Source organism: Narcine bancroftii, chromosome 1 (genome assembly GCF_036971445.1).
Source record: "Narcine bancroftii isolate sNarBan1 chromosome 1, sNarBan1.hap1, whole genome shotgun sequence".
NCBI classification, from domain to species: domain Eukaryota; kingdom Metazoa; phylum Chordata; class Chondrichthyes; order Torpediniformes; family Narcinidae; genus Narcine; species Narcine bancroftii.
The window spans coordinates 145,671,109-145,684,113 of NC_091469.1; the positions used below are offsets into that span (position 1 = coordinate 145,671,109).

Consider the following 13,005-nt stretch of genomic DNA (forward strand, 5'->3'; position numbering starts at 1 on the left):
GTCGAGACTCATTCCACATTCAGCCCCCGATTACTTTAGAGGGAATAATATTTTGGCCTGATTCGCTGGCCGCGGTGACCATTTCCATTAGATCCCTAATGGTTCTGTTGGTTTTGCTAAACGTTCAGTTCTGACACCCAATGACCCCTCGATCCGTTAATTCCATTTTCTCCCATTTCTTTCGGAAAAAAGCTAGACACCAATAATTGTTAGCATGCCTAATGATATATTGAATACTTTATCTCTATTTGTTCGACATTGGGATGTGAGATCACGGCGGTTTCAATCGACTATAATAATTATCAAACTTCAGCCAGCTTATTCTTCACTGATTTTAGACAGGTGGTAAAATCAATCAGCATTAGGACCCAAGCTCTTTATTCTTTATTTCAAGCCGCGGCCGCTACCTGGGTAGTCTGGAAACTACACGGGAAATGAAGCCTTATTGGGACAAAGGAAAATCTCTCGGCTCCAAGCTGGGAGCGCAATTTAACAAATAGACAGTAGCCTTTTAGAATGTATCAAACAAAAAGCGCTGTTTGATTCGCAAAAGCTGGACCAAACATTGTTCCGAGAAGGAAGGATCGTTTAAAATGAGTCAGTGGTTAGTTGCGTGTTATAGGAATTTCAATAATAAGAAATTAAGCAAGAACATACCCCCCCCCCAAAAAAAAATCTATTGCATGGAAATACATAGGGTCAAAAAGACTGGAGAAAAAAAAATCCTCCTGGTGTAAGTTTCCACGAAACCTGCTTGTGACCAGAATAGTAACTGTATCTTTGGAATGTTCACAGAAATGTCATAGCGTGTGGTTGAGGGATGGAATTGAAACTGTAACATTGGGAGAGCGTACCTTTGAAATCGAAGCAAAGAAACCTAACGAAAGTGAAGCCTTATTTTCATCCGCGCTATACATTCGGTTTATATGACCGTACTTTGATGGGTTTCGTAAGGCACCAAGATTTTTTTAAATATTAATTGTGCAATATTAATGTCTATTAAAATTGCTGTCAAAAAAAAACACAGAACCAGGACAGTCGAGGCAAATGTTCCAAATAACACATTCGTCCATTAAAGATTAAAACAAAATCGTTTTATTATTACTTCAATCTTTTTTACTTAATTTCCAGGCATTGGTGATCTTTATTTACAAAGCAATCAAGTTAATAGCCGCATTGGATAAACCAACATCAGTTCGTTCCCGCTTTCGTGCAAGGCGCATTAGGTACAACAGAGGCTCATGACATCTAGTGGCAAACACGCGTTAACGTGGAGATTTGTTTATTAAATAGACAATCAAAAAGATAATCAAGTCATTTACACATCATACCCTTACGAACATTTGATCATGGCATGAATAAGGAAGCTCTAAGCTTTGTAACTTCAACGCCAAGCCAAGAATAAATAGCACTACGCACCGCTTAGTCTGTGTTAAGTGGACTTACATTTCAAAATAGTTTTGTTCACGGTTATAAAATCTTTGGTGGGGGTTGTGAGAACTCGCTTGCTATTCCTGTGTTATGTTTGGCAAAGAAAGTATGCTTATAGGTGACATCAAACTAATTGTGAATATAGATCTCTTTTAATTTAGTGTCTCTCTCTATCCGTTTACCTGTTCATAGTTTAATGCGCATATGGACCTACAAACAGATCCAGAGAATTACAAATGCATGCAGAAATTAATATTTCAATAAGTAGCTCGCGAATAAATCACACCCACTTAGAAATGCGCGTGTAAAATGTATTTTAAAATAAAAACCAATAGGATTTATGATCCAAGCAAGGAAAATGCGATATCGATTATTATGTGTATCCAACATACTCATCCATCAGAGTCTGGAGTAATATTGTGGGGGGGGTTAAGCTCTAACGTCCGTAAAAAAAAAAATTAAACATATTTGTGTTTGGTTTCGAGTTTTCAGTTGAGTATAACGCTCATGTTTAATGTAAAACTACACACATTCAGACGTCGTTGTATACAGAGAGTCAGACACCCATAAACACAACCTTGCAGAGGTCTGGGCGTGCAAGCACGAATGCCGCTTCAGATCAGCCAGCAGGTTCAAGTTCTGAATGAATGCAACGGTATGAATAATAATATGGATTTCCAGACGTAGATGTAAAGAAAGACTGGTTTTTTTTCATGAAGAATAGTCTGAGAACATTACTTTTGAGAGAAAGTGGCGCGTCACACGCAATTTAAAACTCACGAGAATTCTCCGCCTTCTCAAAGGCAGAAATCTCAAGTGCAGGGATCCAACCGTTCTGAAGTATTCTGTATCCTTTCGGGTTAGTGGGGTGAATGTAAAGAGATTGGACGAGGATTAAGATTTAGGAGTAAACTGTGTTAAATCCAAAGGCGGTGTTGGACGGGTGAAGCAAGGTTAAAGTTACACAGTGATAATACTCCATGAGAACGTCAATGTCATATATAACATAGGCACGGCGGTTGTCCTCGGGGTTTCTGGACTGCGACTCAGGCCTTTTGGAAATATCAGACTCGTTAATCAGATTTACAGAAGTTTACATCGTTAAAGTCTTGCTTCTGTTGGCCCGCATCCGTCGCGGGACTGTGTGGGGAGAACCAAGCCGAAAGTTGTCAGAGAACACAGAATAACGCATTCAGCAACTTCCCAGCCCTGCTTTAAATCAGGCAACCAGTTCAAAATTAATCCTTGACAACGGGACTTTCGCTTCAAATTGGGTTTAGGATGCAGCATCGGTGGAAAGGGGAATCACAGTCACGTCCAATCAAAGGGCACTTCAACCTTAAATGTTGACCCTTTTGTTTTACGGCTCGCTTACTACCTATGCATTTCCAGCGTTTTTTGTTTCTGTTTCAGATTTCTACCGGTTAATGTGTTTTTTTTTTCCGCTTTATTGTCTATTAAAAGTGGTCGAGCTGGGTAACGGGTTTCCGCGCTCAACAAATAGCCTTGGCGTCCTCTCGCCTGGACGACTCACAAGTGTCCGCGCATTCTCGAGATAGAGATAGCTACATACATGAACTTCAATCTTTGATTGAAGCCTCCGATTATAGAGGAAGGAGCACGGTCGATTTTAAGGGTCGTTTTCTTCGCACCAAGTACAGAAAGGACAGCAATGAACCTGATAAGAAAAATCGCGCTGGCAACCTCCTATGGATCCCAATGAATGCATTATTTTCTTAGAGCTATAATGCTTTGATTGGAATAATACTGGGCTCAGGATTACTGTAAACAACTGTTATAATTGCCCAGTTCAAAGCCTGGCGGAGCGAACGTGCCATAATCCCAACCACGTTTCAAGGTAAAACCGAAAATAGAGACCTAACCCCAAAGAGTAGTTTATTTTACATCAAGAAAAGTACATTTAAAGAGTATTCTGCTCTTGATTATAGAGAGAAGGGCTGGGCGAAGGGGTCCCGATGGTGGGCGGTTGGGGGGTTGGTGGAAGAACACGTTTATTCTTGTACATAGAGTGTGCCCCTAGGAGCTAGTTTTTGGAATTTATAATTTTTTTTTAAAATGGAACAGAATTGGATCTTGTAGATGAGGATCTGCAGAAACATTCGCGTGGCCTCCCGAGTGCATTCTGCACCCCCCCCCCCCCAAAAAAAAAGGCGAGAGAGGCAGATCCACACATAACGGGCACGAAGAGATTCGGACGTGGCCAACCTCTGTAAAATAAATAAATGTGGTCATATTGTAAATGTCGCTGCACCGTTACACGTTGTCTCGCGTGCCTGTTACGGTAAAATAGACTGATAAATGCAGAGAAACAAGATCATTCAAACTGAAAACTAATCTTCTGATATAATGTACATTTTACGCAAAACCTGGTAAGAATCCCCACGGTTCCAGTCATTACAAATAAGCACAGGGGGGAAAAAAGAATACATGCGTGACCCTTATAAATCCCAGATTTCCGACTCAACAATTAATCTAAAGCCAGCGATATACACCCGCTGGATGTAAAACAAGGGGAGGGGGGTTGAGATCCATATCTGCGACTTTGCTCCGTTGACGTAATTGTTGTTAAGTCTCACTCTCAAATAAACGCGATTTTACAGGCACTCATCTCACTTTCATGCCCAGCTATTTCCTTCCCCCCTCCTCTTCCCCACCGTTCGTCCCCCCCCCCCCCCCCCCCACCCCTCTCTCTCTCACTTCTCAGAAATGGTGAGCAAGCAAGATCCCCAGTTCGTGCCGAGAAATAAACACTGACAGGCGCCTCACACTTAATTTAGTGTGGAGAGCACATTCCCGGAATGAAAGCGAGCGCCGCGATAGATCATTTTTTTTTGGTGTGTGTGCGGAGAATATCGTTATCAACAGGAATGTCGCACATCGCGTTCATCTCTTAATATAATGTTTATTTTCATTTTTTTTTTCTCTCCCGTCTAGTTTCCTGAAATCTGTCTTCTGTAACAAAGAAATAGACGTTGCATTGCTGAGGATGTCAATACTATTTATTTAAGAAGCCCTGTTTTCCAATTCGTGATTTATCTGTTCTCAATACCAACAGATCTAATTTAATGGAGGTCAATGTTCGTGGAGCTCATTTCCAAATCGGAGTCATGATTTGGAGCCTCGTGTTATCGGCTTTTAAGATTACTGAAAGGTAGTACGCGGGCGGTAAGGGAGGGGGGGGTGGTGTTGGTGTTGGAGGAGTGAGTGGGGGTACTAATGTATGGCAGCAAAGAGTCACAGCAGCTTCGCTCACGGAGACGGAGCGCAAGAGCGTGACCCCACCGGTGTCTTGTCACGCACTTGAGTCGGTTCGCCGACGATCCCACTGAAGAGAGAGCAACTTCTTCGAGCCAAAACTTGCGCCGGTCAAAGACTCGAAGGGGAAAAAAAATGCTCGGGGCCATGGGAAAAGGGCAAGGGAACCAGTCGCCGGACAGGGCAGGGTGACCCCCGTCGCCTGTGTTATAATTTTAGATGTATTGTTCGAGGAGGAATTGAACCTGGGTATTAAATATACAGCAAAGATCAGTGAAGCACAGGAATAGACCCTGCGGCCCACGGTGCCTGCGTCTCGCATGCTGGCAGATTAAAGTAATAAAACTGCAGATAGCACATGAGACTATTCCCTACATATTCTAGTGTCAGCCTCGAAGCCTCTTCAACGCTACACGGTTCCGACATTATCTGATTTTAACCCCCCCCCCCCACCCCCCACATTCCCTGCATTTTCAGGCTTTTTAAAGAAAAGAATCTCTCCGCATTTTTCTCAAGGTGTGCAGTTGAACCTAATTCGTTGAACTGTCAGGGCGGCTGCACTGCGAGCCGGTGGGCCGGCTGTTTGCTTCTCAGGTGTAAATTGTATTGAGGTGTGAGGTCCAAGAATGTATATATTACTGAGCACTGACTTCACGTTGAATGATTGACTGTATTAGGTGATTCTGTGACCCACCAGTGCGGCGACATCGGGGGTTTCAGCGAAACAAAAATGGTTACAATGCAAAGCATCAGCGAGCAAAACTTCAATTTCCTCGGGAAGGATTTTTTTTGGAGGGGAAAGAGTTTTGCTTTCCTCGCCTGACCTTTATCGTCAATGAAGTGACCCGATGAACGAGTGGACCTTTTCTCACTTCTTAATCGATCATTTTATTGCAATATTCCTTTGCGGGGTTCATTTGTCCTCTTCCGCCACGCTCTCCCCAAATATTTGGATAAAAGGCGGGGGGTGGGGGGGTGGGGTGGGGGTGGGGAAGCTGGATATCGGAGAATGGCGTTGTCTGAAATTCCAGGCGTTAATTACCAGGGCACGGGCGCCGGACCCTGTCTCAGTTCTGCGGCCGTAAATTCCTGTAAAATGTAAACAGTTTTTTTTCTCTACAGGCTAACACATCAGACAGTGTTTCTGTAGCAGGGACCTGCTGCTTTTAAATTGCACCTTCTCGTCGTCATTAAAAATGTAACAGGCATAATGGAAACTGGGTCGCAACGCAAGATAAAAGCGAGGCTGATTTGAAAGTTTTTTTGAACAGCAGATTGATGCTTTCTATCCAACTTTATTTAAAACACTCAAATGGTTGAGGAAAGCAATATATGGTTTGCGTTATTAGATTGATCCCAGAACCTCAACTATGTCTCAAAGGTGCTTTCCGTGTCATGGACCGCACCGTCAATATACAGGCAAAAAAAAAATGGAAAATAATTCAGATAGAGCCCTTTGTTTCGTTTACAACAGAATCAAAATTTATTGTCGTGAACATGTCATGAAATGTGATGTTTTGCGAACATATAAAATAAATAAAAATAGCGCGAGAAAATAAAGTGGTGTCTGTGGTTTATTATTCATTCAGGAATCTGATGAGAGCGGGACGAAGCTGTCCTTGTGACGCTCCTGTACCTTTGTCCCGATGGAGCCAGAGTGAAGAGGGCATGGCCTGGGTGGCGGGCCTAAAACATCCCTTTTAAATATCGTTACCTTTTGAACGGGTTGACTATCCACAGGCATCTGACGTCAGTCAGATAGACCATTCAAACCACACAGCGGAATGAAGCTGCAAACGCCCAATAATTGTGTGGTCGGAGACCGGCAAATGTGTCCACTTGGTCGGGGTAGGGAGAAAAGAAAAACAGAGACATTCAGTAGGTCAAACAGTGTCTTTTATAGCAAAGGTTAAAAAAAAACATAACCGCCGTTTTGGGGCTTGAACTCCCATGTCGGCAGGCGTCCGAACGAAAGAGTAGGATGGAGGTCTTAGTCGGGAGCTGGGTAAAATCATGAGTGCGGTGTCCTTGTTTCCTGTTTAATATTTACCTTTGCTAATTTAACTATAAAGATATCGAGAATAACGTAGGCAGACAGGAAACCCATGTGGTCTATTCGCCAGATTTAAATTTGCTCTTAACTACTTTTAAATATTTAGCCAGCCAAATTAAACAATATGGAGATATTTTAAAAGAACTAAAGTGGGAGTTGTTAATGTTCTACCTATATACAAACATAAATGCAGAGAGAAGTATGATGGTTCCAAGAGCAATGTTAAGTAGAATCTTATCGCCAGTGAATTAAGAGTTGAAGAACGAGCTTGACTGAATTTAGAGAGAGAACATAAGAAATAGAGCAGGAGTAGACCATCCGGCCGGTGGAACCTGCTTCGCCATTCAATGGCTGATCTGATATGATACGTTCATCTCCAGCTACCTGCCTTTCCCCACAATCCCTTAATTCCAGTATTATGCAGAAAACTATCCATCTTTGTCTTGAACATGTTTACTGAGGTGACCTCCACTGCTTGAATGGCCAGCGAATTCCACAGATTACTACTTTCTGGCAAAAGTAGATTCCCTATGACACTGTAGACTGGTCAACTTCTACAGGTGTATAGTGAAGAGCATTCCAACTGGTTGCATCACTGCCTGGTATGGAGGTGCCAGCTCTCAGGTCGAGAGCTTTATTTTATAGTAAGGTTGCAAGCTGGGTATAATATGAATGTTTGCTTTATGATGCTGCGGCAAAACATAGAATTTCATAACTTGTTCATGACCCCCCCAAAAAAATCTGATTCTGAACCCTCATCTCTGTCCTAAATTTACTGCCCCGATTTTTAAGGCGGAAGCCCCTAGTTCTGGTCTCCCCTACCAATCGAAACAACTTGCTTACATTTATGCCAAGGCACAATATCTTTTCCAAGTAGCCATTGGATGAAAGATCAAAGCTGTGAATCTTGAGTCGGGACCGAGGGCTGGAGGGAAGACTGCAGAGCGCCCAACACCGCCATCTATTGGGCAAGCGGCAGGCGTCATGACCCAACGCTCCCATAAAATACCACCGGCAACGCAAGTGGGGTCAACTGCCTGGGATTCCGCGTGATACAAAGTTAAAAAGAAAATTAACTACACCATTAATTAATGTTTATTAAAAAGGTCCATTCTCTTTATCGCTGCTTTAACCGGTCCCATTCCTGAACATGACTAATAGAGTGGTTGGCTGACGGAGTCATTGAACAGCATTGGTTTTCAATTCAGTTGCAAACTTAAATTAATCTGCATGAGACAAACAACGAGCGAATTCTCAGACGGGGCCTGATAGTATTACGGTCCGTTTTTTTTTGGTTGTCAGAATGGGGAATGTTTGCAACAAATAAAATTAAGGTCTGGAACTTTGCTTCCAGCGTTAATCAAATTGCAAGTAGTTAAAGCACGTTTAACATTTTATCTTTAAGGGACTGTATATTCCTTTTGCCTTGCCCGTGTGACTTAATTCCCAATTGTGCACTCCAATTTTATAATCCCGTCTGCCGTTTATCAGGCAAAATCCAGTCGTCAATATGAGACAATCATTCGTTTCTATCTGTCTCGCTGCTTTTCGATCCTTTAAGAATTCTGAATGAAAAGCGCTACAAATGAGGTTTTTAAAAAGATTTTCAAGGACTATATTACGATGTATTTAAATATTTGTTATTTTCGGTTGTGTTTTTGTCTTCCCGCAGTTTGACTGCAAAAAAAAAGAACATTGCAGTATTTCCCTAATGTAAGAGAGAGGTGTAACCAAGTATCCACATCACTGGAGCTGAAATCTGTCCACAATATTTTGTATTTCCTTTAATTGCGTTGTTAGCCTAGATATCAGGTCTAGATTTCACTCGTTCTACTTCATTAAAAATAAGCATGTTAAATTCGCTAAAACTGAGAAAATTAACTTCCATAGACGAAATGGACCTTTGATCTCTCTCTCTCTCTCTCTCTCTGCAGTTGCCACGACATACAAAACCATTTCCCTCTCTGCTAGCCGGCGCAGGCAGCGATTCCGTGTAATGAGTAGGTCTATTAATTTAATTAGGGGACGCATTAGGCAGTTCACTCCAAGGTGATCTGGAATCACTGCAATCACTCCACCCTTCTCTTTCGTTCGGACGCCTGCCGACATTTTCCCATATCTTAGTGGGGGGGTGGGGTTTGTTGGATTTAAACTTCAACGAATCTTTTTCATCTTTCAAATGTCTCGAATAGCCAAACAATTATTATTTTGTTGATGCAAATCGAGAAGGCTGAACTTCTATTTGGCATTTTGTTTGCATCAGTCACTCAATGATAGCTCCATCTGACATTCCAATATACCTGAAACAAATTTCTGATTTAATCAGGGCATTGCGCCTCCATCCAGAAACCTACTGGGGTTTTTTTTTTTGGTGTGTGTGTGGTGGGGGGGGGGGGGGGGGAGAATAGTTATATTAACTTTTAAAAAAGGAAAATGTTTTAATATTTATCTTGCACTATTTAACGATTCCCGCTGACCCCAAATGCTCTGCGTTTACTGTAATAGTTTTGAGGTTTAGTCTCTGTCGCAGTGTAGGAAATTTGGTCAGAAAGGTGGAGGTTTAAAAATCTCTGTATTAATTCGTTTGATGCATGTTTATCCGATTTTAACTATGTTTTATGGCAAGGGTTATTGTCCATAGATACTGATATTTCAGAAAATCTTTTCCTTTAACAACGAAGGCGCGAGCTTGTTCTTTAACCAACTTTGTCTACTCTCAACCACTGCAAGGTCGCCAGCAATCGAAATTGCAATGCGACAATGGCACGATGAAAAATAGCAGACGCCAAAAAAGTTTGCGGGAGGAATGCTTTATCAACAGCTAGATCACAGAGCAATCGGGATCATGGCCTTGCGTCTCAAACAGGATGGCAAAGGGGCTCATCAAGCTAAAACAAGCAACGTGCTCCGGCCGCCCACCCCCAAGCACCAAAGGAGAAATTGCTGCAATATTGCCATGAATCCGAGTTATTCTCGTGCTTCCACGGGCAGACAGTTTCCAGGATTCATTCTCATTGCTCTTGCTACAATTTGGGAGGACGGGATGACTGGAGAAAGGATACGTTGACACCAGCCGTCTGGGTGGTACATCGCAGGGGAGATCCGGTGGGAGGTGCGGGACTCGTTACAAAGCCATTAACCTCTGGTTCTCCGCCATCCGTACGAAACGAGCACAATGTGAATTTCCGCCCCACCTCGCTGCAAAGTTCTCAAGAAACGTCCATCAATTCGAGCTGGGATTCGCTTCGCAGTCTCTACTTCGCAGTTATGTAGAGCAGTAAAAATGTACAGCAGTAAAAAAAAATGTTACATGTCTGATTGGGTTGTGAGTGATTTCTGTGAAAATGGCATTCGTAGACTAGCTCAGGTTTAATAAACCCCAGTGGGAGCCGTTCCATTAAAATGGTGCAGGGTTACGATAAGTGCTGGTCGGCCGTCTCTTGTGGGCCGAAGGGCCTGTCCTGGGCTCCAGGACCCGATGGGTGAGATGCAATGGTTGTGAGGCTCCCAGTTCGGACCCCTCTCCTTCCACCCGAACGTTCTTTTCCCATTCAGTGGCTTTCGCTGAACAAAACACCCGAAAAGCAGGCAGGTGAGGTTGGAGGACGTCCACAGGAGGTACAGGTTGTCTACCGACGTTTCGGGCCTGAGCCCTTCCTCCCAATGAAGGGGAACTCTCCCAGCGCTTCTACAATTGTGAGCAAGTGTGGAATTTCTGCAAGAGAGCCGGATACATATTTCCCAGGAAACTCCATCAATTTAATCTCGGGCTCTCCCTTTTCTGTAACAATGTTTTCTGTAAATTGCGAGTAAAATTGCCACCCCCCCCCCCCCCCCAACAAACTAAATTAAAAGTCTTGGCAGCAGGGAAGACATTTTATAGTGACACAAGAAAGTCTGCAGACCCTGTGATGATAGTAAATACACAAAAGTGCTGTCGAAACTCAGCAAGTCCTGCAGTGCCCAAAGTTCTGGCCCTGAGCAGGCAGGCTCCTGGGGGGTGGGGGTGGGGAGGGGGGTGGTGGTGGAGGGAAGAAGGGGCAGGGGAAGCAAAGCAGCCCAACAGCCAAGAGACCATAGTTGGTCATGGATACAGGGGCAGGAGAGAAAATAGTTGAGAATAGATTGGGGGAAGGGGTAGGAGAGGAAATCTTATAAATCACACTGGAGTTTGGAGTTTGTGTATAAATTGCAGGGCCAAAAAAAATGGCCAGTACATAAGTCAAAGCTGCCTCCCTTATTGGTATAATGTGGATGTCATGGCCTAATGGGAGGGAGGGGGGACTTCTTTCCACATTTCCTGTCGGCAGTAGGCACACAAGAGACATGAGTATGGGAAGCTGAATCCCTGCGGTTAGATTGGTTCCAGATTTAGGCATTGGAGAGGGACCCAATCCAATGGGGCTCCACTGTTATAAGTGAAGGTTTGTGTGGGTCCCACAGGTTAAGAACCAGACCGAGATCGAAGTATAAAGCACAAGTTTATTCTCAAGAGATGCAGAGGAAACCATGAAATCTAAACGCTAAATTAACTTAAACTCACGGTTCACCAGGGGATGAATATGCACTACGGGTAACGAGGGAAAACCGACAAAACCGAGGAATGGGACAAACACATATACAGTAAACAATCAGATCAAGGTAACGCTACGTGGCCCCACCCCTTGACTTGTATGGACATGGTTCTAACTAACTGGCTTTGGGACTCACCCCAACCCAATACGGAAGGTGATACACATGGGCCACGAGGAATCGAGAGAGAGAGAGAGAGAGAGAGAGAGCAAAGGAAAGCATGGTCCTTTATAATCCTGCAGTAGGTATTGGTAGACCAATCACTCGGGCGGCAGGCTGGACCTCATTGGCTGCTGTGGCCAATGACTCAAAGCCAAGTGCAGAGGTCAGCCCAGGTGATTCACCTGGGCCAATTAGGAAAAGGTCAGGGCTAAGTCCAGGCAGGCTGCCTGGAGCCCAGTACCTGGTCATTTCAATGGGCCAATCTTGAGGCCCACCTTGATGGCATGGGGCAAGTCAAGCCTTGATTGGCATCAGATGTGTCCTCCAAATAGGAGCCCAGCAGTGTCACCATGTGGTGGCCATGATCTCTCCATTACATCCACACAGATAGGGTCTGGAGGTGAAATCAAGCTGTTTATAGAATATCCACCCTAAATGTCTTGTCTTTATGGACACCGCTTGACCCAATGAGCACCTCTGGTCATTTGTTGTGTTATGGTTTATATATATGTCTTTAAAAGAGATAGATTGTGGGGGGGGGGGGGGGGGGGGAGGTTAGTCTAGGTTACTTCACAAGCAGATACTTAGACTTCACATCTTATTTAAAATGCTAGAACTTTGGTGAATCCAGACATGCAGGCATCAGTGGCTTTGCAAAGGACAATGAAACTGCTTTGGAAGGAACGTCAGAAGTAGGTAGAAATGGAACAAAGTCTGGGCTCAAGTGCTGATAAAGATCTTTCAAGGATTGGTTTTGGAGCCTTTGGAGGGGTTCTGGTTTTTACAAGCAGAGAGAGAGAGGAAAGAAAACAGGATTCTCTTAGAGAGAGAGAGAGAGGTCAGTTCTACAGTGGCTTTTGAGGCTGCAACATGGCAAGCTGGCAGGATTATTTAAAAAAAAACATTTTGAAGATGGGTTCTGAGTTCAGCCTGTTCAAAACCCTCATAGTCCTTACAAGAGAAAATGGCTGGCTCGACCGTTTCTCCTGAAATAAGGGAAACACACAGAACTCTGTGGTGACCTGGAAGAAGAGGTTATCATTTGGAAAACCCATGATGGGGCAAAAGGATCAGAGGAAATCAGTGTGTGTGTGTCCAACAAGCAACAGATATCTCTCTGAAACCAACAAGAACTTTCCTGAGCAGTAACCATTTAAAGCCCATTGATACTATTCATTCAGAGTGTGGGCTGTATTTGGAATGAGCAGCCAGTGGAAGTTCCAGAAGTGGGTACAATTATGATATTTAAAAGAACTTTAGACAGAAAAGGAATGGCTGAGAAGGATATGGACCAAATGCAGGCAAATTGGACTCACCCAGAATGGGAACATGGATGCGTTGGGCTGATGGGCCTGTAATGTGCTTTAGGATTGCATTCCATTGAATCTTCTGTGCACCCAATTTGATTTAAAGGAACATCATAAGTTTCTCTTACTCTGTTAATTGCAATATTTCAACTTGTTATTTGTTGGTAGAGAGCTGCAGATTTTAATGGCATTAAATCCTAATGT

At 43.5% G+C, this 13,005-nt stretch overlaps 1 protein-coding gene across 5 annotated transcripts in view; it reads left to right on the forward strand.

Annotated features, from left to right (window-relative positions):
* hand2 (heart and neural crest derivatives expressed 2) overlaps window positions 1-13,005 on the forward strand; it is a 40,312-nt gene that overhangs the window by 13,554 nt on the left and 13,753 nt on the right. The window contains exons 3-4 of one of the 5 annotated variants that reach the window (XR_011346403.1): window positions 4,508-4,603; window positions 5,830-6,198. The exons of 2 other annotated variants lie outside the window; for them this stretch is intronic. The gene's annotated coding sequence lies outside the window, so the exon portion shown is untranslated. Of the gene's footprint in view, window positions 1-4,507; window positions 4,604-5,829; window positions 6,199-8,694; window positions 8,747-13,005 lie in introns of those variants that run through there. 2 more of the 5 variants (XR_011346465.1, XR_011346447.1) reach the window with 2 other exon arrangements.